The sequence below is a fragment of the Canis aureus genome, chromosome 34 (assembly GCF_053574225.1).
Source record: "Canis aureus isolate CA01 chromosome 34, VMU_Caureus_v.1.0, whole genome shotgun sequence".
NCBI classification, from domain to species: Eukaryota; Metazoa; Chordata; class Mammalia; order Carnivora; family Canidae; genus Canis; species Canis aureus.
Window position 1 is genome coordinate 12,721,988 of NC_135644.1, and position 26,788 is coordinate 12,748,775.

The 26,788-nt window shown below is 47.1% G+C and overlaps 2 long non-coding RNA genes across 6 annotated transcripts; one reads left to right on the plus strand and one right to left on the minus strand.

Moving 5' to 3' along the window:
• Window positions 1–269: 269 nt before the first annotated feature.
• LOC144304440 (uncharacterized) lies at window positions 270–5,872 on the minus strand. The gene is made up of 3 exons (XR_013371353.1): window positions 5,739–5,872; window positions 3,595–5,124; window positions 270–2,815 (listed from the first exon to the last, which is right to left on the minus strand). It is a non-coding gene; the product is annotated as an uncharacterized LOC144304440 (long non-coding RNA).
• On the plus strand, window positions 3,943–26,788 carry LOC144304439 (uncharacterized). Of its 5 annotated transcripts, XR_013371349.1 has the most exons (7): window positions 3,984–4,096; window positions 5,004–5,103; window positions 6,373–6,410; window positions 7,489–7,621; window positions 19,293–19,471; window positions 21,054–21,775; window positions 22,711–26,788. It is a non-coding gene; the product is annotated as an uncharacterized LOC144304439 (long non-coding RNA). The 5 variants fall into 5 exon arrangements; XR_013371352.1 differs by lacking the exon at window positions 22,711–26,788 and having other exon boundaries at window positions 3,943–3,985; window positions 21,054–22,679; XR_013371348.1 differs by lacking the exon at window positions 22,711–26,788 and having other exon boundaries at window positions 21,054–22,679.

Sequence of the window (26,788 nt, forward strand, 5' to 3'; positions counted from 1 at the left end):
ATTACTCAGTGCTCATCATGATAAATGTATTCTTAATCCCATCACCTATTTCACCCATCTCTCCCCCACCTCACCTCTGGTAACCATCAGTTTGTTTTCTATAGTGAGCAGTCTCTTTTTTCCTTTGTTCCTTCATTTATTAAATTCCACATGTAAAAAAAATTCCACATATAAGTGAAATCATATGGTATTTGTCTTTATCTGACTTATTTAACTTAGCGTTATACTCTCTATTTTTTAAAAGATTTTATTTATTTATTCATGAGAGACAGAGAGAGGGGCAGAGACACAGGCAGAGGGAGAAGCAGGCTCCATACAGGGAGCCCGACGTGAGACTCGATCCAGGGACTTGAGGATCACACCCTGAGCTGAATGCAGACGCTCAACCACTGAGCCACTCAGGCGTCCCAGTGTTATATCCTCTAGATCCATCCATGTTGTCACAAGTGGCAAGATTTCATTCTTTTTTTATGGCTGAGTAATATTCCATTGTGTATATACCACATCATCTTTATCCATTCATCTATCGATGGGCACTTGGGCCGTTTCCATAATTTGGCTAGTGTAGATAAATGCTGCTACAAACAGCCAGGTGCATGTATCCCTTCAAATTAGTATTTTTTATTCTCTGGGTAAATACCCAGGAGTAGAATTACTGGATCATACGGTAATTCTATTTTTAAGTTGTTGAGGAGCCTCATACTGTTTTCCATAGTGACTGTACCAGTTTGCATCCCACCAACAGTGCACGAGGGTTCCTTTTACTCCACATCCTCACCAACATTTCTTGTATCTTGTATTTTTTTTTTAACGTTTATTTATTCAGAGAGAGAGAGAGAGAGGCAGAGACACAGGCAGAGGGAGAAGCAGGCTCCATGCAGGGAGCCAAACGTGGGACTCGATCCAGGGTCTCCAGGATCACATCCCAGGCTGTAGGCGGCGCTAAACCTCTGCGCTACCGGGGCTGCCCAGATCTTGTATTTTTGATGTTAGCCATTCTGACAGGTGTGAGGTGGTATCTCATTGTGGTTTTGATTTGCATTTCCTGATGATGGTGATGTTGAGCATCTTTTCATGTGCCTGTCGGCCATCTGGATATCCTCTTTTAAGAAATCTGTTTATGCCTTCTGCCCATTTTTTAGTTGGATTATTTGGCTTTCTGGTGTTGAGTTGGACACTTGAGCATGAACTGTCTTTCCATTTGTTTGTGTGATCTTCAATTTCATTCATCAGTGTTTTATAGTTTTCAGGGTACAGATCTTTCACCTCCTTAGTTAGGTTTATTCCTAGGTATTTTATTATTTTTGATGCAATTGTAAATGGGATTGCTTTCTTAATTTCTCTTTCTGCTACTTCATTATTAGTGTATAGAAATGCAACATATTTCTGTTTATTGATTTTGTATCTTGCAATCTTACTGAATTCCTTTATCAGTTCTTATAATTTCTTGGTAGAGTCTTTAGGGTTTCCCATATGTAATATGATGTCATCTGCAAATAATGAAAGCTTTACTTCTTCCTTACCAATTTGGATGCATTTTATTTCTTTTTCTTGTCTGATTGCTGTGGCTCGGACTTCCAGTACTATGTTGAATAAGTGGTATGAGTGGACATCCTTGTCTTGTTCCTGATCTTTAGGGAAAAGCTCTCAGTTTTTCAACATTGAGTAGGGTGTTAGCTGTGGGTTTGTCATATATGGCCTTTATTTTGGCCCCTTTCCCTTAATATTTAAATGTTCCTATATTCCTAATATTTCAGATTAGGCTCTATCTATCATAAATGTTGCAAAGTTTTTCTCTCACCATCCTACCCCTTTTTTCTTTTTTTCTTCTCTCTCTCCTTTTTTTTTTTTTTTTTTTTTGATCATAGAGCAGGGCTTTTAAAAATACTGCTGAATTTACTAATATTTTCTTTTATTTCATTTGGATATTTTATTTTTCATTAGAAAGCATTTATTTGGGAATTGGACTGAGTTCCCATGCATCTTGATGTCCTAAGTTTCTCCCTTTGTGAGGCAAAGCAGTGAGACTTCTTTTCCCTGCTGCCAAGGAGGTAATGGGGGCTGTGAGCTGAGCCACTCTGATTTTTTTTTTTTTTTTTTTTTTTTACCTGTTTCTCTTCCAAGAGGTCCACATTGCCTCTCCTTGATGGAAGGAATCCTGGTTGGGGAGGGTTACAGACACTTCACTCTCATTGGGAAGGATGAATGTCGCATGGGAGAGAAAGCTACTCCATATCTCCTCTTTTCTACAGGAGCAGGTACCCAGAATTGCCTTCAGCTTGTGTAGTGCTTAAGAAACTTTCCCACACCTAGGATGTAAATAAATCCACCTATATTTCCTTCTAATACTTGTGTGGTTTCATTTTTTTACATTTACATTTCTGGTCCATTTGACATTTATCCTTGTGGATAGTAAAAGTTATGGGTCCAATTTTCTGATAGGCAAGGTGGCCCCATGGACTGGGGGCGGGGGTAGGGGGGTGGGGGTGGGGATTATGTGGGGGGAAAATAACCGGTGATCCTTATAGTCTGAGCCACTAGGTGGCACCCCTCTAGATTCATTTCTTTGGGAAGGAAATGCTGCAAGTCTTCAGAAGAAAAAGGAAATGACTTGCTAGGTTTAATTGACCAAGAGGAAGCCTCAGCGGGAAGTTCCCCTCCATCCACATAATTTTGACTTCTATAGTCAGGCTCAGTGCTTCTTTGCCCTTGTTAGAAAATACCACTTCCTCCATATCACTGTTTCCCACCAGGAGGGCAATACGGGCTGAGTTGTACGTCCAAATATTGCCTTTGTGGTGAGTCACTCCAGGACCTGGGGTAAGACCATGGGGAGAGAAGCCAAAGAGAAGTCAAGATGGTCATTGCCCTGACCTGTTCTTGGGGAGCCTGGACCTGGGAGTGACAAGACCTTGGTTCCTGTCCCAAAGCTACAGCCAAGTGGCCCCAGTATTGGACACATGCTGCTCAGCCTTCTATTCCCAAGTGTCTTCATCTGTAAAATGGTACAACAATGCCTTCCTTACCCATGTGCCAAGGATGTCAATGGGATAAAACGATATAAGTAGAAATGGGTGGAGAAAGTAAAATACACCTGTGCAAATGTGTTTTTATTATCATTGTGGTTACATTGTATCATATGTGAATATATCACTATGGAAGATACAGGAGTCATAAGAACCTGTATTCTAGGCTAATGTGTTTATAAGGTGATTTTGTGTGTGTGTGTGTGTGTGTGTGTGTGTCCTCTCTCTTGTTCAAGCAACACAGCCTTAGTGAGAAAGGCTTGGTTAGCTTAAAAAGGACTGCCTAAGGAGAGGCCCTAGCAGGGGGTCTACAGCAAGCTTTCCTCTCAGCCACCAAACCCCCAAAGTTGTGTTCAGAAGAATTATGTATCTGTATGTTTTTCACAGCTTGTATCAGGTTACTAAAGGGGTTCATACTTCAAAAGTGGTTAAGAATGACAGACCTGAAAAAAAGGAGCCAGGCTGTTCCCTGGGCCTCCTCCCCATTTGGCTTCTATAAAGACCAAACTGGTTCTAGTCCCTCCCCAAGCCTCAGAAGGGATTCAAGGCTCTTGATCTCACTTCTTACCTTAGCTGGTCTGGAGAGAGAGAGAGAGGAAAAGAGATGGGGGAAGGGTCTAGAAGGGATGTGGAGTGTGTAGAAACCAAAGATGAAACTCTAAGGCAGTGGCAGCTCAGCAAACAGGTCAGAAAACACTTTCGTGTTGTAAAACTCTTTGTCATGCCACAGCAGTCTTCTTTCTGTTCCTCAAACCTGCCAACGCTGTTCCTACTTAGGGCCCTTTGCAGGGGGGACTTTGATTGTCTAGAATGTTCTTGCCCTGGCTCTTCTCCGGACTGGCTCCTTCATATCAACTCCGATGTCACTTCCTCAGAAAAGTGCTTTGTGATCACACAATCCACCCCCCACCCCCCACCCCCCAGCATGAATTACCTTTCAAGAGCACTTAGGATCACAGGTAATCATCTTTTTAATTTGCTTGTGTGTTTCTTGTCTGCTCTGGCCACCCAGACCCCTTGGGCAGGAATGACACATTATTCCCGGAGCCTACAACACTATCTGACACAAGGCAAGTACCCCACACATGCTCACTGAGTGGCTATGGGCTACGTGTCAGAAAAAAGGAACTGTGCTCTTGTTCTGACGCGCTGTGTCAGCATCTTTGACGCGTCTTTCTCCCTTGGTACCAATGTCAAAGTCCTCAGGTCTCACCTGTGCATTCTGCTTCTGAGAAACGTCTCACACCTTCCCTTGGTCGCCTCCTGCTCCCCCCTCCACCCCCCCCCCAGCTGCTGCTCGGGGGCTACTAGCCCTGTACCTCCCGCCCTGCTGCCCAAGACTTTCCTGAAATACAAGTGTCTTGTCCCAGCTCTGTAGTCTCTCCTCCCTTGCTTCCATTCTCCCCTACTCTGGGGACACCCAAGCTCTTTATGTGTCTTCCTTGCCTTCTTGGGGCTGAATCAAAGTGTCCTCCCCATAGTAACTCCGAGCTTTGCTTCTCCGGCCAACAGATCTTGCCTCTCTCATTCGTGGAGCCCAAGAATGGCAGTGTAGGCAGCTCTTTGGGAATCCCTGGAGAGGACATAAGTGTCTGCCCATGGGAGCGTGGGGCTTCTGAAGGCAACATGATGAGTGTGCCAGAGATGTCTCTGGAGAGAACCAGAAAGGGGCCCCCAAGTCCCGACCTGGGTCCTTAGACAGCCCTTGGGGATCCCGTGGGCAAAGATGCTGGGTTGGTCTGCCACAAATCAGTGAAGGCCTTGGAAGGGCTGGGATGGAGCTGTACCCCGGCAGCTGACCCGGCCTGGTGTGCAGAATGGATACAGCACAGGCGTAGCAGGTGGTTGTCAAATAATGCAAATAATGTCAAATAATCACAAGACAGAGAATGCAAGCAAGTGAGACAGGAGTTCTTGGCTTGGGTGGGGGCACCAACACTGACCGCAGTTGATGGTGTGGCCCTTCTCTTTCCACAGCAGTTGCCAGGTGTGCCGGGCAGGGGTAGCAGGCTGCTGCTTGCTCCTCAGAGGAACCCACGTTGGGCTGAAGCGGGAAAACTTCAGACGGGTTGTTCAGGTAATGATGCTTAGAGACGTTCTAATAAAAGACATGTTACTTCCTGTGAGTTATTGCCATTAAGGATATTTATTTCTTATACCAAATGTCTAAATTCATCTATCCTCTAGAGATCATTTCATCTCATACTGTATGCTATCTCAGCAGAAAAAATGTTTTCCCCGAATGTGTCAGTTCTATTTTTAAAAAGGTTCAGTGACCTATTTCTGTAATTCTCACAGACACTGAAAGAAGAGCAGAGTCTATTTAGGCTCGGCTCTGTCACCGAAGTTACCCCTGCCAGGTGTTGCCTACAGAGGCGCCACCCTGCTTTGCAGGAAAGAAGCAGGACAAAGTAAGAGGAGTATTGGCAGAGTGGGATCGCGAGAGCATAAACCCATATGCACACACGCACATGCACGCACACGCACACTTCTCTGGTTTTGAACAGTGTTCAGATGACGGTAGTCCAACTTGGGCCAAACTTGATACTAGGAGATTGCTTAATAATCAACTAGCTCCCAAAGAACTTGGAAAGACAAATTACAAAAGAGGAAGTCAATTCACTGACTGATACGTGGGAAAACAACAACAACACGTTAGCTGCTCTAGCAATCACAAAAATGAAAATAACAATGCCACTGTCCCCAACTAACCTGTGTGCAAGACGTCAGAACGGTGACTACCCTTCAGTGAGGGAGAGGGGCCAAAGGAGGTACGGCAGGTGCTTCTGGGGTTCTGGTCATGTTCGGTTCCTACCAGCTGGTGCTGGTGACTTAGAAGTCTGCTTTGTGAAAATTCACTTACAATTTGTGTACTTCCCTGAGTGTATGATAAGCCTCAGCAAAAAGTTTACATAAGAAAACAGGCTCCCTTTCTACCTAATAAGTTATATATAACTAGTGGTAACAGCCAGCGCAGCTGAAGCCTTCACAAAGCTGGAATTTTCACATATTGCTGGTGGCAGCGTAGGTTAATGCAGGCCTCTTTGGGGAGCAACTTGGCGATATGAATTTAAAAATCTCAGAAGCGTTTGTGTGTGTTAACCGCATAGGTCCACTTCTGAGAGTTTATCTTTTTTTTTTTTTTTCTGAGAGTCTATCTTAAGAAATAATCCTAAGTGTCAAAAAAGGTTGAGGTGCGTATATGCCTATATGCATTGCAATATCGTTGATAATAACAAAAAATTTATAATGGCAAAACACTGAAACCAATGTAAATGGCCAACTAGAGGGCAACGGTTAAGTGAACTTTGATAAATCCACCTGATGACATTTTATCACTTTTTAGAGTGCGCTAAAGCGAGCGATGACAGAGGAAACAATACGGTAAGTAGGAAAAGCAGGATACGAAATTGTAGGCGTAATGACAACTATGTTAAAAAAAAAAAAAAAAGAACATCCCGATGAAAAGAAAAATCACAGGAAGATAAAAAAAGTGATCAATGTTCATTGATCCTGGTAACAGGACTACGGGCAATGTATTTAATTTACTTTCCTGTGTTTTCCAAATTTTGTTTAGTGAGTCTGTATTACTTTGGTCAAGGAAGTAATATCTTTAAAAAAATTTTTTTTATTTATTTCTTTGACAGAAAGTGAGAGAGAGAGAGAGCACATGCAGGGGGCAATGGGAGAGGGAGAAGCAGACTCCCTGCTGAGCAGGGAGCCAGATGTGGGGCTCGATCCCAGGACCTTGGGATCATGACCTGGGCTGAAGGCAGACGCTCAACTGACTGAGCCCCCCAGGCAGCCTGGAAGTAATGCCTGCAGAATAAGCCATGTGCCTTCTACTCAGTCTCAGGGGGTGCTGCCCTCTGCTTCTCCCAGGTCCCTACACTCCTGCCTGATGTCACCATCCCAGGCCGAATGAAGCATTGAAAATGGTCACCAGCCGTGCTCTCTGTTCTGGCTGGTGCATGCTTGGTTCTGATGGCCCAGGAAAGTTCCTTAAGCTCATTACAAATGTGCCAAGGTCTTACCAAAACATTTGAAGTCTGGGGGTGTTGGTGGGCAGGGGTGGTGGTGGTGGTGGCGGCTATTGGCTCAAAAATATGAGAAGTCTAAAATTAAAATTCACACATTTTTATTGCGATGGCTACGAAATGTAAATTACATCTGCTTCTTTAATTGCTAACATTTGATTTCAAAAAAAATTCATTAAGTTTGAGAACAATCTGTAGGTTAAGTTTTTGTGACATTCAAGATTTTCTGATTCCTCATGACCTTTGAGAGACATGATAATTAATATATATTAAAATTCTTTTTTTGGTAGTCCTGTAATTTCAAAAGAACACAAAATTATGAGAGATCTCTCAGAAACAGCGGTTTACGCCCTTTTTTCCAGGTAGGGTGGGGTCTCCACAGGTGAGAGTGCCTGCGGCCAAGCCATCTTTATTTCTTCCCTCAGGTGATAGCCATGGCCTCCCATCCCACCTGCGCCCTGCTGCAAAATGAAAATGGATTCATGTCTGTTCCTGGTGAACTCTTGCGCTGGCTCCCCCAGCCGTCCTAAGGGAAGTCTGGGCTGACCCCCAGGCCAGGTAGGCCCCTCTCCTCCCTCTCCCCCAAGTGCTGTGCTGCCTTTTGTCAAACCACTTTCCTCTGTGGATTGTTCTTATCTGCCTCGGCCCATTGCCTTGGGAGTTCTCTGATAGCGGAGGCTTTGTTAGGATCTTTCTTAACCTTTAACCTCATCAATCCTCTGGGGGTTGAGGAGGAACCTTGTGAATGACAAGAAGGGGGAGGGGTGGGAAGACAGGGCTCAGGGGAAGGGGGTGGGGGTAAACCCAACCAAGGACTGGTGAGGTGAGGCAGGTTTGGGCCTCAGGTAGGCGGAGGCACCCAGGTGTACTGGGGTATCCCAGCCTGGAGTGCAGGGGGGGAGCTCGGATGGAGAAATCAAGTGGTAGCCACCAATACAAGTGGGGGGGGTGGTAGGGTGGAGGCCAGAGCTGCGGCTGTGGGGACCCCACTTCAGACGTGTGAGCAGAGAGAGTGCGTGTGGGGGGCCTCCCCACTGTGGGCCTGACAGCAGAGAGCGTAGATGACATAAAGATAGCCGGGGCTGTGAGGGGCTGGGGGTCCAGCAGAAAGAGGAAGAAAGCTCTACCGGGGGGCATGAGACCCCTGGAGGCCAGACATGCAAGAGGGAGCACTCCCTGAGGCCGACTGAGCCAGTATGCCCAGGGCTTTGCAAGAATCATCTGGAAGTGAGCAGCAGGACAATGTTAAGATAAACCCCATTCTACAGATGAGCACAGGCTGACTGAGGAACTAGCCCAAGGACACGCGGGCAGGCGGTGCAGGCCTGGACCAGGGCCCAGACTCCCTCCCAGCGCTCGTCTCCCAGCATGACCTGGGCGCTGCTGGTTACTAGAAAGCCCCGGGCTGTGCAGGCGAGGGGGGCCACCACCCCGCAGCTGGAGGGTTGCAGCGTCAGGCAAAGGGGAAGGAAGGAGGCAGGGAGGCAGCGTTTCATGAAGCAAAGGGGTGTTTGCAATTCCACAGGTGTCTCTGTTGTGTTTTTCACATCAAGAAGCAGCTGCCAGTTACTACTTTTGTGATTTTTAATGTCTAAAAAATTACCCTCGCTGCTTCCAGGTGGCGCCTGGGGCTGGAGGTGAGAGCTGTCCCTGCCGCCACCAACGCGGACCCTTGTACCAAGCCCTCATCCCAGCCTGAAGCTGAGGGAGCCGCCCTGGGGGCAGGGCCGGGATGGTGTAGCCGGGGTAGGCGCTGGTGGTGGGGTCTGATGTCCTCACCAGCGGAGGGACATCGGTGACGTGGTTGCCAGCTCGCACGTGGTGGCTCTGTGTGATGGGGCGGGGGCCAGAGGCCAGCAGCTTTCTTGGCCCAAGGAGTGAATGGGCAGTGATCATGGAAGAACTTGCATCTGGCTCCTGTTTACAGGGGGGAGTTGGAAAGCTTCTGGACCAATCCAATGCCCCCACATTCAAAACTCAGTAGACTTTTTCTCTTCATCAGACTTCTCTGTGTCCTTTTTTTTTTTTTTTCATGGCCAGACGGGTGGTGAGTATGAAACTGCCAGGCTGTCTGATGGGTTCAAGTGCCTTTGGGGGAAGAAATCAGCAGCTATGGATTTGCTCCTGCTCATGGAGTCTTAAAGGTTGTACCAATCCTCTAATAGGAAATGTGGAAAAGGATGGAAAGCCACAGAAATAGAAGCATCTCTGAAAAGAAAAAAAGCATATTGGGGCACCTGGGTGGCTCGGTGGGTTGAGTGTCTGCCTTCAACTCAGGTCATGGTCTCAGGGTCCCGGGATCCAGGCCCACGTCGGGCTCCCTGCTCAGCGGGTAGCCTACCTTTTTTCTCTCTGTGCTCCTTTCTCTGCCCCCTGTTTGTGTTCTCTCTCTCTCTCTCAAAATAAAATAAAATAAAATCTTAAAAAAAAAAAAAAGCAAGCAAGCATATCACAGCTTAGACTAGATGTCTTGCTACGTAAGGGACAAGCGTGTCACTGTTTCTTCCTGCTGACCCATACTGACAAACCAACGACATAAAGGGGCATCTGCTTCTTGTTTCTCGTTTCGTAAAGGAAATATATTCCATTGCTACAACTGTAATACAGAATAAAGTGATTTTTTTTAGAATGCCCCTTTTTCTCCTTTTTAGGGGACACATTTCTGATTTTCAGGAATTCATGTAAAATCGGGAAGCAAGATCCCATGAGCTGAGATGGCGTTTACCTCTGCTGTTCTGCCTTTAAGCAGAGTGGGGACAGTACATTATTGCAGATGTGTACGCGAGATGGTTTTCTGAACAATAAGGTGTAGGAAAGAAGTAAATAATTTTTCTGATTAAAAAATATTACCTTTGAAGGCAGCGATAAAACCCAAGCACTTGTCCTTTACTCGCCTAACTGCAGCACTGCTGGTGCCCAACGTTGGCGACCTTTCTATTTGTTATTCAACACTGTGGATTTTCCTATACTTTCTTCGTTCACAGATCCTCTCCCAGTTGTGCTGTGTGTAGAGCCCCCTGGAAAAGTGAGGACAGAGGAGACTAGGACAGTTCTACCTGGAGCCCTTTTGTTCAGAACTCTCTAGAGGTGCTGCGTGGCTCAGTCAGTTGAGTGCCTGGCTCTTGATCTCAGCCCAGGTCGATGACCTCCAGGTCTTGGGATTAAGGACCGTGTTGGCCTCTGTATTCAGTGAGGAGGCTGCTTGAGATTCTCTCCCTCTCTCAAAAAGAGAGCCCCCCCCCCTCCAAAAGATAAAATAAATCTTAAAAAAAAAAAAAAAAGCCAGCTCTCTTCCCTCCAGCGTCTTGGCTAACTTCCTTGCTTCCCTCCAGCCTCTCACCATCTCAGTGAGAAGTACCCTGACCACCCCGTAACACTGCAGCCAGCCCCCTGCCCCAGACTGCAGGGGGCTCCTCCTCTCCCTTACCCTGCTCTGTTTTGTTCTTTTTCTTTTCTTTCCATAGAGACTGTCACCACTAAGTAATACTTTGTTGTTGTTGTTTTTTTAATTTATTTATGAGTAACACAGAGAGAGAGAGAGGCAGATACACAGGCAGAGGGAGAAGCAGGCTCCATGCACTGGGAGCCCGATGTGGGATTCGATCCCGGGTCTCCAGGATCGTGTCCTGGGCCAAAGGCAAGCGCGAAACCACTGCGCCACCCAGGGATCCCCCAAGTAATACTTTGATGCGTTGTCGCATTGTCTTTTAATTACTTCATATTCCCCCTGATGAGGACAGTGCAAGCTCCTTGAAGGCAGGCGCCTTAATGTCTTGATCTGTGACCTAATCCAGGTGTTGACAGTGGTTCTGGGCACTCTGTAGAAGCTCCATCCATCCATATTTTTGGAAGAAAAAAAGGCATTACCTCAGTGGGCTGTGACTCCGTAAAACAGGAAAGGCTGCAGCCAACGTTTGGAAGCCAGGCAGCCTTTCCATAGGAGGGAGGACCCGGCAGGGCATCCAAATAGGGGAGAGCAAATGCTAGAAGGTAGGAGAGAGTGCAGTCATTTGGGAGGCAGTGAGTAGGCCAGGTGCCAGGATGTATGGCACTGAACGCTGGACTAAAGGGTGGGGATTTTCTTTCATATGCAATGAGAGGGAAGGGAAGGGGTATTTATGGAAGGGTTTTGAGCAGGGGAAGGACTTGAAGCAAGTGATTTTTTTTCTAAGTTTATTTATTTATTTTTGTAGTAATCTCTACACCCAATGTGCAGCTTGAACTCATGACCTTGACCAAGAGTTGTAGGCTCCTCCGACTGAGCCAGCCAGGTGCCCCACAAGTGATACTTTAGAAAGACTAACCTGGAGGCTGCGTGCCTTTTGGGTGGGAGTGGTCCCTTCTGGGATGTCTTCCTGCATCCCCACTGCCTGCCTTCCCTCCTCATGAGCACTCCTCATGATTTACTGTGTCCCCACTTCCCTCTGCTCCCATCCTCCAGGTGAAGCTGGAAGCTGAGCCTGATGGTTCATAGCCTGTCTCAGATTTGGAGGGAGGACGCTTTGGCTCCATCTGCTCTCCTTTCTCTGGGTGAGGTCGGGGGAGGCGATAGCCACGGCTCCTGGTTAGAAATGGCATGTGGCACTTGGAAGGCTTCCTCATGTGTCTCTATCTTCAAATCCATGGCATGGTCCCCAAAAAGGATGAATGAATGCTTGAAATTTCCCCAAGCCATCCTTGGAATGGGAATTTCAATTCCAGAGGAGTGAAAGGTGGGGAGACCTTTGCCCACGTACGTCAAGAACGTGGACAAATTTAGAACCAGAGCCTTATGTTACAATTGCAAGTCAAACTCCAAGTGGGGTAACCAGCCCATTAGCGCAGACACGGGAAAACTGACTTTCCTGCCATCTCTCCACACACACACACACACACACACACACCCACGTGTGCACACTCTCACATACACACATTCATTGGGCCCTGGAAAGATCAAGGCCAACTGCAAAGTACCCATTCCCCAAGACTCCTAATTTATATTGGGAACTAGCTATAAAGCTCCCCCTGGTCCCCAATCTTCCCTTGCAATGATAAAGAGCATGTCACATCACACTAAATGTGACACTTAATCAAAACCCATCTTCTTTAACAAACCCTTAACCTCCAGCACATGAGAGTCACCAAGGCCAAGGGACGAGACAGGGAGCCGACTCAGGTGGCACATGCTTTGATTAAGATGATACAGATTTCCTTTTATTTCACTTTCATCAGAGTTGTAAAATTCGAATCTATCCCCTTTTTGATTTGACAACAGCACATTTCAGTAGAGGTTGACACCAAAAAAAGATCAGGACTTGTTCTCTCTTCAACCGGGAGTAGACGATAATTTCTCTGAATCCCCTTCAGTAATGATCGTCAGAGCTTCTGATCTTCCCATAAGCAAGTTTTGCAGGGGACATGGTTAAACTGAAGCACAAACCTGGCTGGCATCTGGTTCCTTTCTTAAGTGGTATCTAAATAGCCTTAATCTCTAGGCCCTGGAAAAGACCTCCCCTTCTCTGCCTCCTTTCTTGGGTCTTTTTTTCTCAGACTTAAATCCTCAAGTGAATTCTTTCTCCAGATTTCTGGGGCAGGAAATCTACTTCGCTGCCACACAGTACTTGAAAAACTTCTGGGGGCTCCAGCAGTTGTCCATTTCTATGGCATGAGCCATGGCTATTCTCATGACCTGTGAGAGATTTTGTTTTAAAATTATTTAATCACGAGCTAGATCCCAAAGGAACAAACATATTTCTACCCATTCAATATGTATTTATCAAATCTCAATTATGGATGGTGTAGGTGTTATAAGAGAAAAAGTTTCACTTCTGCTCTCAAGAAACTTTCAACCTTGAAGATGTGACAGTGGCATACACAGCAGGATGGGACAAGTGGCTACAAGGATTCCAAAGCGCTGGCAGTTCATGAATCCAGAAAGCATTAAAGCATCTACTGTGTGCGGGACCCTGTTCTAGGCACTGGGATATAGCTCTGTACAAAATGAACAACGTTCCTGCCTACAAGGCACTTACATTCTAGCTGGGGCTTGGGCAGCAGTTTCAACTTTTGTATATTTGGCTTTTGAACAGCCCACACTTTTGCACTTTCTACGTTGACCTTCTCTAATCACCCTTTATAGGCTGAATTTGGACGTTTACGCGCCCACTGACAAGTGAAATGTCATAGCTACTGCACGCCGTCACCGCTGGTGGGGCTCCCGTTCAGTTTGTGCAGTGTCAGTGCCTGTATTACTTACCAAAAATGAGCAGAAATTTAAAGAATGAAAGTGTATGCTATTGGTAAGACTTGTCCTTATTAAATTAGAGGACCTATTTAAATGTTGTAGAAATACCAAATATTGAGTCTAATGAAATGTAAATAGGAATTAAAAAAATTTTTGTTTGTTTCTGTGAGAGCAATCTCACTTATAAAATATGTTGGCAATAGTATGGCCAGGTCTTCAGCAATAGCACTACCTTTACACATGAGGCCTTTCTTTCCACTCCAAAGGACTGGGTGCTGTCAGTACTAAGAAAGGACAGGGAGGACCACCAAGAAAACTAAAAGACAGCCTACAGAATAGGAGAAGATATTTGCAAATGTAACATGCAATAAAGGGTTAGTTTCCAAAATATATAAAGAACTTATACAACTCAACACCCAAAAAACAAATAATCCAATTTAAAAATGGGCAGAAGATGTGAATGGACAATTCTCCAGTGAAGACATCCAAACGGTCAACAGACACATGAAAAGATGCTCAGCATCACCCATCATCAGGGAAATCACATCAAAACCATAATGAGAGATTATCTCACACCTATCAGAATGACTAACATCAAAAACACAAGATACAAGAGATGTTGGTGACGATGTGGAAAAAGGAGCCTTCTTAGCATTGTTGGTGGGAAGGCAAATCATACAGCCACCGTGGAAAACCATATGGGGGTTTCTCAACAAATTAAAAATAGAACGACCCTACGATCCAGTAATGGCACTACTGGGTAATTACCCAAAGGATACAAAAACACTAATTTGAAGGGATACGTGCACCCGGATGTTTATAGCTGTATCATTTACCCTAGCCAAATTATGGAAGCAGCCCAAGTATCCATCAATAGATGAATGGATAAAGAAGATGTGATATATATACACAATAGAATATTACTCAGCCATTAGAAAAGAATGAAATCTTGCCATTTGCAATTACATGGATGGATTTAGAGAGTATAATGCTAAGCAAAGTAAGACAGTGAAAGACAAATACTATATGATTGTACTCAGATGTGGAATTAAAGAAACAAGACAAATGAACAAAGAGGGAAAAAAGAGACAACCCCCAAAACCAGACTCTTAACTATGGAGAATAAGCTGGTGGTTGCCAAAGAAGAGTGGGTGGGGGGAATGAGTGAAATAGGTGAAGGGGATTAAGGAGGACACTAGTGATGAACACACTGCGTAATATATGGAATTGCTGAATCATTGTATTGTACACCTGAAGGGAATGTAACGCTGTATATTAACTATACAGGAATAAAATGAAGAAGAAAAAATGAAAAGACAAGAAAGGAAAAGAAGAGAAGAGAAAAGAAAAAAAGAAGAAAAGAAAGGACAGGAATGGCCCGGCACCAGGAAACGGTGCTTACCATTTACTCAAGGATCTAAAGAAAAATAGAAAACCCAGAATATTTCAAAGCAGAAGGGGAAACAACGGTTTTCTAGAAAAAGTCTATGTTTCAGCCAGGAAGAGGAAGTGAGTAAAACAGCAAAGAATCTTCTACTTCCTAAGACCAGGTTAAGGCTAAAGATTATGGATTATGGATTAACCTAGATTGAGAACATAGAGGTTGGTGCCAAGGGCCAGAGTAGGATAAGAGTAAGTGTCGGGCCTGCTTTGACTTTTCTAACTAGAGGCCTTTGCCACCGCCCCTGAAAGGCAGTCTTCATCCTGCCCGGTGCCCTGCAAGGAGACAGGAGGAGGTTCACCCAGACTCATGTCTGTGCCTGAGTCAGGGCAGGATGACAGCCAGCATGTGGATTAGACAGGGTAGAGTGCTGGGGGGTGAGAACATTCTAAGCCAGAGCAACCCAGAGCAGGACTAGCAAGAACTTTACCTGCCAGTTACTCAGGGGCCTGTGGCCTACTTTCCCCCACGTAAGCCCCTGAGCTGCTCGTGAAGCAATGCAGCACACTCAGGAGGAAACCACAGTCTCAGAAGCTGGTGAGAGCTGGGGTGTGGGAGGCTGCATTTGTTCTGGGACAGGACTCCCTTCCCCTTCCCGCCAAGCAGAGGAGCTGAGGGTGGTCCTACACCCTCTGGTCAAAGCTCGGATGGATTATCTTGGACTGGTCCCTCTCGGCTCCCTGTGGTACCCAAGGGCTAACCCCTCCTGGCCATCAGGGGGATTAGGAACCTCATTACAGACTCAATCACCATTGATGCAGGTCAACAGGTTGTTTGGTCCTCCTCTGAGCTTTTGTGATAACATTGACTGTATTTTATTTTATTTAAAAGATTTTATTTACTGGCGCTCAATGGTTGAGCGTGAGCCTTCAGCTCAGGTCCTGATCCCGGGGTCCTGGGATGGAGGCCCACAGTGGGTTCCCCTGCAGCGAGCCTGCTTCTCCCTCTGCCTATGTCTCTGCCTCTCTCTGTGTCTCTCATGAATAAATAAATAAAATCTTAAAAGAATATATTTTCTTTATTTATTTGGTAGAGAGCGAGAGAGAACACAAGCTGGCAGGGAGAGGCAGAGGGAGAGGGAGAAGCAGACTCCCCATTGAGCAGGGAGCCCGATGCGGGGTTCTAGCCCAGGACCCCGGGGTCATGACTTGCACCGAAGACAGATGCTTAACCGACTGAGCCACCTAGGCGCCCCAAAATTGTCTGTATTTTAAACTTTCTATTATAAATTTTTTCAACATACATAAAAGTAGAGAGACTAGTATAGAGTCCCATATATCCATCATTTAGATTTAACCATCAACGTCTTATGCTATAGTGGGAATGATTATGTCGTCCTCCTTCCCCAGATTCATAGGTTGAAACCTAACCCCCAACGTGATATTAGGAGGTGGGACCTTTGGGAGGTGATTAAGGCATGTGGTAAATGAGTTAGTGCCCTTATAAAACAGATCCAAGTGGGACTTGAAATCAAGATTACTTTAAACAAAAAGAATCTTTCATCTGAAGAAAAGAGAGAGAGAGAGAGAGAGATCCGAGGGAGTTCCCTCGCCCCTTCCACCAGGGGAGGTCACAGTGAGAAGACCCCATCTCTGAACCTGGAAACGGGCTCCCATTAGACACCGGATCTGCCAGCACCTTCGTCTCGTACTTCCCGCCTCCAGAACCCGGAGAAATACATTTCGTTGTTTACACCCAGGCCACAGTATTCTGTTATAGGAGCCTAAATGGACTAAGACACCATATTTGCTTCATCAGGTGTTTTTTCTTCAGTATTTTAAAATAAAACCCAGACATCACGTTTCACCCCCAAATATTTCACTACATACCTTTTGAAAGATGAAGGCATTGTCTTATGTAACCACGACACCGTTATCACACATATCAGAATTAACAATAAATTCTTAAAACATTTTCTGATGCCCAGTCCAAATTCAAATTTCCCTGCTTGCTATACCCCAAGATGTCTTCTTACAGTTGATACGTTTGAATCAGGATCCAAACTAGGCCCACACGTTGCACGTGGCTGTTGAGTCTCTAGTTGCTTTAATCTAGAGGATCACCCAGAGGTATTAACCAGTGGGTTGCTCTCACCCACCCACCCCTCTGCCCTTTGCTTCAGTGAATCACTCCAAGTGTACCCCGAGGGCCCTTCCTAGCAGTCCAGGCAACCAGACCAGAGGGACCAGGGTCTGGAGCAAGCAGCCTTGGCATGCAACCAGAAACGCGGAGTTTCGGATTTTCAGCTATGAGGCATGACTTTGAGAAAAATGTGCAATGAAATCTGTGTCCCCTGGCTCCAGACAACATGCAGCTTCTTCGTGAAGGAGGGGGAGAGAAGAGGGGCCCTGGGGTGGAAGCAGAACCGAGGTGGAGAGCACTCCGTGCAGCGTGGGCCCAGGCCAAGGGGTTCCATTTGCAGCTTGTGCCAAGGAGCAGGGCAGCGGGCCTCAGGGTCCTCTGCTGAGCACTACCCTTGAGAGTCGGCTTTTGTTTGTTAGGTGGGAGGGACGCCCATCTCTTCCAGGGGGACTTTGCAGCCGAAGGTCCACACACAGGGAAGCCCCCCGCGTGGGGAGTGGGGCCCTGGCTACCTAGAGGGGTGGTGGTGCTGGGGAGGCAGCCCCTCCCACCCGCACCTTCACCCCCGCTGGCCGGCACCGTGCTGAGGTCACCCATGCGGCTGGGCCCGGGTGACACACACACACCCTCCCACGTCTTTGCAGGGCTGCCTGGTCAATGGCATAGTCTCGTGCTCCCTCCGAGAGTCCAGCCACATGCCAGGTTGATTTCTTCCAAATTTGAAACTTTGATCAAAGACTAGCATTTCTTATGTGGGAGGAGAGTGCCTGAAGCCTGAGCTTTGTCCCCAGCACTATATTCCAGCTTAAACTGTGCCCTAAACCTCTTGGACCAGAGCTAGCCGTGTGGGTGACCCCCCAGAGGAGCCCCCCCACCCCCAGACCCTGGAGCCAGAGTGGAGAGGGTGTGAGCCAACACCCAAATGACAGCTGTGCTCTGGGCCTTCCGGAGTCCTGGCCGCCTGCTGCCTGTGCCTGCGGGAAAACCTATGCCAGGGGAGCGCGGGGCTGGGACCAGTCATCCTCTTTGATGACCCAATCGGGGCTCTTGGGGCTCTTGGGGCTCCGGTCCTGTACGGGCTCGGGTGGCAGGCGTCCTGGGAAGGCTGTGCCCTCCGAGAGACTTCCTGTGGGACCCCAGGATCCTGACAGCCCCGGGACGGTGGGAACGTGGGGCAGATGCTGCTCCGCTGGCCTCCACATGTCGCTCGGAGATCTTGGCGGCTGGCAATCTGGTCTGCATCTGATCAATTTTATCTGCAAAATATTCAGAAAATTTCTCCCCCAAAGAACATGTTGACCCCCTGAAGGAGGGAATGCAGTGTGGGTCGCTTGTTTGAAGACATTCTCAGTTTTGATGAGGCTTGTGCAGGGACCCAAGATAAGCCTCAGAACATGAGCCAAGCGGGTGGGGGGAAAGGCTCCTCTGGTGACACTCCGCATCTTCCCCGGCCTTCCATTTTACGTGTTTACCAATTGTGAAAGCAAATCCAGCTGTTGGGAGGAATTGCTTCCAGATGACATTATGGGAAAGGAAAACGCACTTTATAAAAAAGCTGCAGAATAAAAGCAGAACATGTACGCTCTGTGGGCCAGGATTCCATATGGACCATTTCCTGATATTGTGCAATAAGCCGGCTCCTGGGGTAATCGTCAGAACAGTGCAAACGTTCCCTGCACTGGAATCAGGAGACCAGCGCTGGGACCAGGCTTGGCAGATCGTGGGGAAATCGCTTGACCTCCCCAGGCCCCCCTATCTTTCTCTTGCGCGGGGACTGCTCCCATCCTACTGGGGGGCGGGGGGGTCCCTGTGGAAGCCTCAGAAACTATCTCCTGCGTGTTGAATGATGTGCGAGGACCATAAGAAAGCAAGGACATTTTGCTTCTGAAAGTGGGATGCGTTTCTCAGCCCCCCAGCACAGAAATTTGCTGTGTTGGCTTTCTCAAAGATTTTTAGAAGCTCTCTAATGAGCTGGAATTAAAGTGTCCCTTTACTAATTTGGTTTTACAGGTCACTGGATAAAACCTACTTAGAGTGGTTTGGAAGAGGATTAGGACATTTGCGTCTCTTCCAAGTTGACTTTCCAGGCAGGGTCAGTCAGCAGCTGGAGACTCCCTTGGCTGGGGGCCAGGGCTCTTTTGTACGCGGCAAGTTTGTCAGGGCCTGGGGAGCACACTGTAACTCTATTATCCAAATAACAGAAAGTTTGCAGGGACATGAAAATGTAGATGTATAAAAGCAAGGCATAGGGGCCCAGGCCTGCCTGCCCAGAAGCCTCCCGAGAGACCAGCACTGCAGGAACCCCTGCTCCCCCGGGGAGCGAAGCCAACAGCCACCGAGCCCCCCTCCAAACTCCTCTTGGGGCAGCGTGGTCTCCAGCAGCTCGACAATTGCCTTCCGCTCGGGGAATTTCCAAAGACTGCTGCTGTGGCTACTAAAGTTGCTATTATATAAAATGTAAAACGCTTTTGCTGTCCTACCAGCCACATGGCAGGTGCTCCCTAGCCACACGCGGCCGGTGACACCGGATGAGACAGTGCAGACAACCCGAACGCTCGTTTATTCTCGGGGAGCCACGGCCGCGAAGGGGGAGCACCTGACATCTCTGCCCTCGTGGAGTTTATGTCCTAAAGGGGAAGATACAGAGCAGGCGACAGATATGGTGAGTAACTTTTGCCATGGGCTGTAGTCCCCGCGGGAAGCAGGTGACACACTCAACTGAGAAACGGGGCCGAGGTTAACGAGAGGATTTAGCACATTATGGGCAGACTTCAGGGAAACGGGTGTGGGACCCCAGCATTGCCGGCGGTGGGGGCCCTCCCTGCAGCCCGCCACCCCGGGGGGCCTCGGCACAGCCCCTGCACCTGCTGATGAGCCGTCGGGCACAGCGACAAGCCCCCGCGGTCTCCACGACGCCTCGAGACTGTCGAGGACGCCCCAGCGGACAGGCTCTGCGGCCCACTCGGTGCCGTCGCTCAACATGAACACCTGGGGTCGTTTCTTTCGATATTTATTTCAAGATTTCAGAGGCCGCAGAAACGCCCTGGCAGCGGGGACTTATTTGGCCGGTGGGCTGGGGAGGCGGGGATGGGACACTCAACACTTTTTTCCATTTCAGAAACTCAAACGTCAAAAGCAAAAAACAAAACGAAAAATCCCCCAACGCATTAAGAGGCTTATTTGGGTAAATGGCCTGTGGCGGATTTTCCCCCAGAAAGAGGGAAGGAGCAAGCTGGGAGGCCGCTAACTGCGGTGTCACCGTGGCACCTGCAGCTGTACCAGTGCCATTGGATCGTGCATTTGATATGGTGGGAAAAAGGGTGGGGGGACAAGGGGGCAGTCACCAGAACCAGGGAGAGAGCTCTGGGGGGGCAGTGGCCTGTGCTGGGGGGACCGGGCCACACCAGGCCCGGCATCCCCCGTGGGGATGGGCACAGGGCAGACTGGGAAAGAGGGAGAGGGAATGGGGAGAAGCACAGTCTCAGCATGATCCTGAAGGCAGAGGCGGGGAGGGGGAGCAGGTCACAGGCACGACTGTCCCGCAGCCAAGGTCCACGACCCGCCTGAAGGTCCCAACCTTGCCCTCCTCAGCTCTCCCGCCGCCCCTCTTTCCTGTTATGACTAATTGTGTCCCCTCTGAGTCCTGCCATCATCTCTGTGCTGCTTCTGCCACTTGTCACATCCTCTCTCCCCGGGCACCCTCACGAGGTCCCCCGGGGCCAAAGCAGAGCAGCTGGGGTGAAGCTTCAGTGAGTCCCTCTGTTCTGTTTACCTCGGGAACGCGGGCAGGACAATTTTTTATTTTGATTTTTAAGGTTTTATTTATTTATTCATGATAGACACACACAGAGAGGCAGAGACCCAGGCAGAGGGAGAAGCAGGCTCCGTGCAGGGACACGGGACTCGATCCCGGGTCTCCAGGGTCAGGCCCTGGGCCGAAGGCGCCGCTAAACCACCTGGGTGTCCCTATTTTTAGTTTTAAATAAACTTTGTTTTTCAGAATAGTTTTAATATTACAGGACAGCTGAGAAAATAGCGCAGAGAGTCCCCACATGACCCCACACCTATTAACGTCTCACTGCAGCCCGGTGCGCTCCCTCCAGCTAATGAGCCAACGACGTGTGCTATTAGGGAAAGTGTGCGCTGTTTCCCGGCGCTCTCGGTGCTTCCATCCCCTGGAGGTGTCTCCACGCCTCCTGCGCCCCCTAATCCAGGGCCACCTGTTTGCTTGAATTCCCTTCCAGGCTTTTCACAGCTAATAGAGAAAATCCTAAACCTGGGGTGAGCGGGTCCAGTCTGATGAGAGAAGACATGGAAGCCCCAAATGGTTAAAAGAAGAAAAAGGCAACTCCAGACCCGAGGTACTACCTGCAGCCTCCTGCCCGGTCCCGCGGCCCCTGGGTGCTGCCCTCCCACTACGACCGCACAGACCACGGCTCAGCTACCACAGCGGAGGCATTAACGTCGATAGGAGTCTATTAACTAAAGCACAGGCCGTAACTGAGATGTCACCAGTGTTGTCACCGACATCCCTTTTGGATCCAGGATACCACATCCTGGTTACTTGTCATGTCTCCTTAGTCCTCTCCAATCTGTGACATTTTCTCGGGCTTCCCTTGTCTTTCATGACCTTGACCCTTTCGAAGAGTATTGATCAGGCATTTTGTACAAATGTCCCTCAATTTGGGTTTGTCTGCTGTGGGCTCGTGACTGGACGGAGGTTATGGATTGTTGGGAAGAAGACCCCGCAGGGGAAGGGCCTTTCTCAAGACATTGTGTGTGTGTGTGTGAGTGTGTGAGTGTGTGTGTTTGGGGGGGAGGGTTCCTGATAGGAGCAGACATGTACTATAGACCACCCTAACCTTGATCACCTGGTTCAGGTGGGACCGCCAGTTAGCACGTTCCCTTTTCCTTGCTAGGTTTGTTACCAGGAAGCCACAAACCCAGTCCACCCTCAGGAGAAAAGGTATTAATCTCATTATCTAGAGGAAGGAGTGCGAAAGCGTTGACTGTGAAAACCTCCAGAGTCATTAATCAATATTTTGGGGTAGCTGCTCTGAGGCTGCACAAAGATCCCCTTTCTCCTTAGAGCCTCACCCACTAACCTTCACATTCCTCAGGGGACCCCGCCTGCCACTATTATTGCTACGAGGCTTCAGGGGATTTTTTTTTTTTTTTTTTTACTTTCCTTGTGCCTTTGACACCTATAATTTTGATTCCTTCCTTCAGGATAGTTTTTGTCCTCTGCCCATTTATTTATTTATTTATTTATTTATTTATTTATTTATTCAATCATTTATTTTTATCAGTATGGACTCACGGGTATTTATTTTTTCTTTGAGTTATAATCTGATACTACAGTTATCTATCTGGTGCTCAAACTGTCCCAGTTGGGGACACTGGGAACGTCTTCAATCTTGGTCCCGTGTCCTCCTGACACGCCTTCATCCTTTTGGTGTTTTGCTTTGTTTTGAGCACTACTTTCCTTCCCGTCGGTGTGAAATGGCCCAGTCGTCAGCTGCCCCAGCACTAGAAGCTCCCATGTCTCCAAAGGGTCTCCCAGGGCATTTTTAATTTCCTTGCTGATATGCTGGTGACTTTATTTAGGACCTGCTGCTCTGCCAGGATCAGAATCCAATCCTCACTGGCAGCTCTCACAATGGTAGAAAGTCTGACAGACCTATTGTCCCTGACCCGGCACTCAGCCGTTAGGTGGCTTTGGGCACATAACCCTGTGAGCCTCAGTGTTCTCTTCTGTAAAATGGGGAGGAACTATCGTACTTGCTTATGGGGTGTGAGAATTAAATGAGAGAACGCGTGTGAAATAGTTCACATGCCTGTCCTAAGCATCCAATAAATGTTTGTATTTTTTTGTTTTGTTTTTTTTGTTTTGTTTTTTAGACTTCATTCATCAGAAACACACAGAGAGAGGCAGAGACATAGGCAGAGGGAGAAGCAGGCTCCCTGTAGGGAGCCCGATGTGGGATTCGATCCCAGGAGCCCGGGATCACAACCTGAGCTGAAGGCAGATGAGGCTCAACCATTGAGCCCCACTCAGACGCCCCCAGTGGATGCTTTTGATGACAATGAAGAAGCTGCTGTTTCTGGTGCGGGCAGTTGGTTTTGAGGGCAGACTGCCTGGCTTTGAAACCGTAATAAATCTCTCTGTGCCTCAGTTTCTCATCAGTAAAATGAGGACAATAGCAAAAACCAGCTCACAGAGTTTCTGCTGGATTGAGCCCATACGCACGAAGCACTCAGAATAGGGCCCTTGTCGCCTGTTAGCTCCTACTGTTTTCGTAATTATTACTATTGTAGACTAAATCTCTAGTTCCCTTGATGACATTCTCCCCATGGTTGGTAGGTCAAGAATTATGACATAAAATTAAACTATCTAGTTAAGAAAAAAAAAGAGAGAGAGAGACTCTGAAATTGAAAGGTAATAGATAACATCACGCAGTTACCATTCTTAAAAGGAGAACAGCCAAATTCAAATTCATAACTAGTTTGATCACTGTCATGTGCTGTTGACATTTCCTGCTCTGAGGTGTTGACAAATGGTTGAGGCAGCATTACTCAATTCACATTTGCCTCGCACTGACGCACAAGGCCCAAATGGCCCGCGGCTTTGGGGGAAACTCTTTGTAAATCCATCAGATTTGGCCATTAAAAAATGATAACTATGATCAGCCAATGCTGAGGGACCCATTTTGTGGAAAACAGAAATGAAACCAACACAGTTAGTGACATAATAATTAGGACGCAAGGGAGACTGCTGACAATTTGGAGATGTTTTCTTGGAGAAAATATCAAATGACTTCCAGTTTGCAGGACATTAATAGATAATTAAATGACAATTTATTGCCTCAGAGTGACAGCTGTTCCTTTCTCCTGTGTGTACACGAGTCAAGCATCTAAAGGCGATTCCTGCCGCGTCTTAATTGCAGGATAGAGTGCCATGAAAATTCCTTTCCTCCCACTGAAAACCCCAATAAATTTTCTTAAGGACATTAGGATTTTCTTACTATGAGCCTTAAAGTGCATCAGAAGCTACACGAGGATGAGTTATTAATTTAAAATGTTTTGTTTTAATAAACTTATTTTTTGAAAACCACAAATGCTCAAGTTAGCCTCATCCTAACCAATAATATCCACGGAGCCACAGACTGATGAAGATGAGAAATGTCAGTTGACCTGGGCCAATGGCTCAGTCGGATCCCTCCTCCTCATGAAGAAAAATCCACCTGTGTCCCGGCTGGGAGTAGAAACAAAATGGACAGGGGCCTGGAGGAGAAAACCAGGCCCTCTTAGTTGGGCCAGTTTTTTCCAAGATAAGACAATGACCCAGCAGCAACATTTGGGGATACATGTGTGTTCATTATTGACAAACATTAGCATTCCTGAGGTCTAAGAGGACGAAAGGCAAGGTGGCCAGGAAAGTGAGGGTGAAGTTGTTCAGGGGTCTTCTAGGCAGAGGCAGGCTGGGGGACCTGTAAGGCATCTCAAGGACACTGTGGTGGGGCCTCACTATTTTAGGAGGGGTCCCCTAGCGCGTGTTCCGGCGATTTGGCAGTCTGTACACCCCTCTGGCTTGCTTACTGCCTGGTGTGAGGAAACTGGGGTCTGAGTAAAGGCTTAAGGCTGACAAAGATGCTGAGCTGCAAACATTTGGATCCCATCAACATTAACTCAACACTAAGAGTTTTTACTGGAGCATAACATGCAAGGGGTGAAGCGGTGACAATGAGGCTACACAGGTCAGTTGTAGAGGGTCCTGTTGGCAGGGCAAGGTATTTTCAACCTTATCCTAATAAAGTCCAGATAAGAGGTGAACTAAACCAAGGTAGTCTGTGAAGGTGACGGAGAGATAACAAATTGCTGAGATCCAACTTGATGGCTGGCCTGATGGGGGGAGGGGATGTAGGAACAAGAGGAGCTTATGATAAGCCCTGAGTTCCTGGCATAGGTAACAGGTATCGTAACCAAGGATAGGAACAAAAGAGGAAAAGTGGGCTCTGGGGTAAAAGTGATGTGTTCTGTTACTTATTTTCTTTAAAAGGATTTTATTTTTAAGTAATCCTTACTCCCAATGTGGTGCTTGAAATCACAACCCCAAGATCATGAGTCACATGCTCTACTGACTGAGCCAGCCAGCTGCCCCATCTTCTGTTATTCACATGATGTAGTTTGAAAGGTCTGTGGGATCCTTTTCAGAGATGTCTGGTCTTTGGACACATTGATCTAGATTCAGGACAGAGGGATGGGCCTGAGCAGCAGACTTGAGAGTCCTAGCCGTCCATATGATAATAGAAGCTGTGGTCATAAATAACCTCACCAGGAAGAAGAGAAGGAAGGAGAGGCTTAACTTGTAATAACCCAAGGAAGGAGACAGTGGACACTGTGATGAGTGAGAAATAGCAGTCAGAGAAACAGGGGAGACCAAATTAATCAACTGTCTCTGTTTCTCCTTGAGGTAATCGTAGCCAACCTGGCTGGACAGTATTCCGGTCCCCTCTGGGGTAACCCTTCAGCATCTTTGGAATCCCAGTCCTCAAAAAACAAAAATACTACAGTTGGGTGACATGCGAAGTGTACTGGGTAGCAATTTTGAAACAAATGGTAATTATATAAATATAGTATGTGTGTACCAGAATTCCTCCCCAAACTCAAGTATTTGGGGAATCTAGAGGGGCAGGATTATAAAACAGTATTTTGGATTCAGCAAACATGCAGGTTCCCCTCACCATTTCTATTCTATTTGCTTTGTTTTGGAAAATTTAGTGGGTTTTTTTTTTGCTACCAAGGGAAAACCAAGTTTTTGTTGCTTTTTGATGGATAAACTGAGGTAACAGTATCCTGGTGACTTATTCACATGGGTTCTTACAATCAAAATAGTAATATGACCATCACATATTATGCCCATTATAAATATTTCTCTGTTACGAAGATTGAATACCACCTGGCACTTACACTTCCTTTATGGTTAGTAGTCTACAGAGCAGGGTTTCACAAACTTCTTGTGTTCTTGTCGCCCTCTTGAATAATTTTTGGTGACACGGGTAATTGCGAGCCAGAAGTTACCATCTGGCAATCCATGAAATGAGTTCCGATGGTCCTGCAAGTGTTTTTTTTTAAAGTCTGAACTAGCTGACATCACTAGAGATCAGGCGATTTCACATAAAAATTCAGATTTCTGGCTTCTCTTGAAAGATTGGGAGGTGTAGTAAACATGGTCCTCCACCTCAACAACCAGTGCATGCTTCATGGGGCTTCTGCTTGCAGACCAGGCCTATCTTCTCCCATCCCGCAGTCCCAGCCTCCCCGTCTCTCCTGGGGACCATGCCTGGGGAGGCATTCGAGTTTGAGGCCAGACCCCTGCTATAGGCCAATGGATAGCTGTTCAAAGCGAACAGCCAACCGCATCGTCACTTCATTATTTGCCTCCTTCTGCCACTGGAACTCCTTAAGGCCTGAAGTTTGTACTTGCTTTATGTGCTCTGTACAATAGCCCTGTGCTAGGCGTGGCACACAGGCACTCAATAAGAGTTAGTTAATGAATCTAGGAGGCTTAATCCTTTGCAAACATTTGGCTACAGATGAAGAAGGGCAAATTGCCTCGGGTCCAAAACCTTAGAAATCCTGAGTATGAGATTAGTCCAATCCTCATACTCAGGGTCGAGTATGATGTGATGATGAAGATGTGAATAAAGGATAGGTTTGGTGTTCCAGGGCATTTCTTGACAGATCCATCAGCCTGACCTGCTGATTCCTGGGACTCTCTATTGGGTCACAATATGCATAGCAAAGGCTCTGAAGAATTCTGTAATAATTCTGTAATAAAGAATAAAGAATTCTGTAATAAAACAACACACAACCGGTTTTATTTGGTTTGAGTATTTCCTAGTCTGTATCTACTTTTTCACTATTTTGACACTCAGTCTTGGATTCATAACATTCCCTCTTCTCAGATGTACTAACT